The sequence below is a fragment of the Arachis ipaensis genome, chromosome B9, assembly GCF_059453495.1.
Source record: "Arachis ipaensis isolate K30076 ecotype BB chromosome B9, ASM5945349v1, whole genome shotgun sequence".
NCBI classification, from domain to species: domain Eukaryota; kingdom Viridiplantae; phylum Streptophyta; class Magnoliopsida; order Fabales; family Fabaceae; genus Arachis; species Arachis ipaensis.
The window spans coordinates 79309801-79312521 of record NC_142444.1 but is presented as its reverse complement, the minus strand read 5'-3'; the positions used below and the strand labels follow the sequence as shown (position 1 = coordinate 79312521).

General features: G+C 33.5%; 1 non-coding gene across 1 annotated transcript; it reads left to right on the top strand.

The window, feature by feature from the left end:
- The first annotated feature begins 825 nt into the window (after positions 1–825).
- On the top strand, positions 826–933 carry LOC148545135 (small nucleolar RNA R71). Its single transcript, XR_015901466.1, has one exon. It is a non-coding gene; the product is annotated as a small nucleolar RNA R71 (small nucleolar RNA).
- The last annotated feature ends 1788 nt before the right edge of the window (positions 934–2721 follow it).

The window sequence follows — 2721 nt, the reverse complement described above, 5'->3', positions numbered from 1 at the left end:
ATGTCCCAGGAGGTCTTCCTCACTAGGATTCACGTCCTCCTCCTCCTTTGTAGGTTCGGCCATGATGGTCAAATCAATGGCCTTGCACTCTCTCTTTGGATTTTCTTCTGTATTACTTGGGAGAGTACAAGGAGGAGTTTTAGTGACCCTTTTACTCAGTTTGCCCACTTGTGCCTCCAAATTTCTAATGGAGGACCCTGTTTCATTCATGAAACTTAGAGTGGCCTTAGATAGATCAGAGACTATATTTGCTAAGCTAGATGGATTCTGCTCAGAGTTCTCTGTCTGTTGCTGAGTGGATGATAGAAAAGGCTTGCTATTACTAAACCTGTTTCTTCCACCATTATTAAAGCCTTGTTGAGGCTTTTGTTGATCCTTTCATGAGAAATTTGGATGATTTCTCCATGAGGGATTATATGTGTTTCCATAGGGTTCACCCATGTAATTCACCTCTGCTATTGCAGGGTTCTCAGGATCATAAGCTTCTTCTTCAGAAGATGCCTCCATAGTACTGTTGGATGATTCCTTCAATCCATTCAGAATCTGAGAGATCATATTGACTTGCTGAGTCAATATTTTATTCTGAGCCAATATGGCATTCAGAGTATCAATTTCAAGAACTCCCTTCCTCTGAGGCATCCCATTACTCACAGGATTCCTTTCAGAAATGTACATGAACTGGTTATTTGTAACCTTGTCAATGAGTTCCTGAGCTTCTGCAGGCATTTTCTTTAAGTGAATGGATCCACCTGCAGAATGGTCCAATGACATCTTTGATAATTCAGACAGACAATCATAGAATATATCCAAGATGGTCCATTCTGAAAGCATGTCAGAAGGATACTTTTTGGTCAGTTGCTTATATCTCTCCCAAGCTTCATAGAGGGATTCACCTTCTTTCTGTTTGAAGGTTTGAACATCCACTCTAAGCTTACTAAGCTTTTGAGGAGGAAAGAACTTGGCTAAGAAAGCCGTGACCAGCTTATCCCAAGAGTTCAGGCTGTCTTTAGGTTGAGAGTCCAACCATATTCTAGCTCTGTTTCTTACAGCAAATGGGAAAAGCATAAGCCTGTAGACCTCGGAGTCAACCCCATTGGTCTTAACAGTATCACAGATTTGCAAGAATTCAGTTAAGAACTGAAAAGGATCTTCTGATGGAAGTCCATGAAACTTGTAATTCTGTTGCATCAGAGAAACTAATTGAGGCTTTAGCTCAAAATTTTTTGCTCCAATGGCAGGAATTGAGATGCTTCTTCCATGTAAATTGGAATTTGGTGCAATAAAGTCACCAAGCATCTTCCTTGCATTATTATTATTTTCGGCCATGTCTCCTTCTTTTTCAAAAATTTCTGTCAGATTTTCTCCAGAGAGTTATGCTTTAGGTTCCCTTAGCTTCCTCTTCAGAGTCTTTTCAGGTTCAGGATCGGCTTCAACAAGAATGTTCTTATCCTTATTCCTGCTCATATGAAAAAGAAGAAAATAGAAAAGAAAATATGGAATCCTCTATGTCACAGTATAGAGATTCCTAATGTAAGTATAAAAAGAGAAGAGTAGCAAAAAGAAAAAGGTGAGAATCCAAACACAGGGTAGAGGAATGGGTTCAAATTCTTGAGTGAAAGAGGGGTGTTAGTAGATGAATAAATAAACAGAAAGGGATGAGAGATCAGAGAATTCAAAAATTAAACAAAATAAAATAAAATATTTTTGTTTTTATTTAAAAATTAAAGTTAAAATTCGAAAATTAGAATGAAAAATGAATTTAATTTAAATTGAAATTTAAAACAATTAGTTGATTAAAATTGAATTTTGAAAAAGAGGGAAGGGATTTTCGAAAATTAGAGAGAGAGAGTTAGTTAGGTAGTTTTGAAAGAGATAAGAATCAAACAAAAAGTTAAGTGGTTAATTGAAAAAGATTTGAAAATCAAATATTGAAAAGATAGGAAGTTAGAAGAGAAGTTAGAAAAGATTTTGAAATTGATTTTGCAAAAGATGTGATTGAAACTTATTTTGAAAAAGATTTAAAAAAGAAATTTAAAAAAAGATTTGATTTTGAAAATTAAAGTTGATTACTTGACTAACAAGAAACAAAAAGATAGTATTTTAAAATTTAAAGATTGAACCTTTCTTACTAGGCAAGTAACAAACTTAAAATTTTTGAATCAATCACATTAATTGTTAGCATTAATTTTGAAAATATGAAATAGAAATAAGAAAAAGATTTTGAAAATCGAAATTTAAGATTTTCGAAAATTTTGGAAAAAAAATAAAAAAGATTTGATTTTTGAAAAAGATTTGAAAAAGATAGGATTTTTAAATTGAAAATTTGATTTGATTCATAAGAAACAACTAAATTTTAAAAAGTTTTGAAAAAGTCAACTCAAAGTTTCGAAAATTTATGAGTGAAAAAGGGAAAGATATTTTTTTTTATTTTTGAATTTTTAATGAAGAAAGAGAAAAATACAAAAAAAGACACAATGCATGAAGATTTTGGATCAAAACAAATGATGCATGCAAGAACACTATGAATGTCAAGATGAACACCAAGAACACTTTGAAGATCAAGATGAACATTGGTGCACGAATTGTGAATCACACTTTTCACAACGCGTACCACTAACCAGCAAGTGCACTGGGTCATCCAAGTAATACCTTACGTGAGTAAGGGTTGAATCCCACGGAGATTGTTGGTTTGAAGCAATCTATGGTTATCTTGTAATTCTT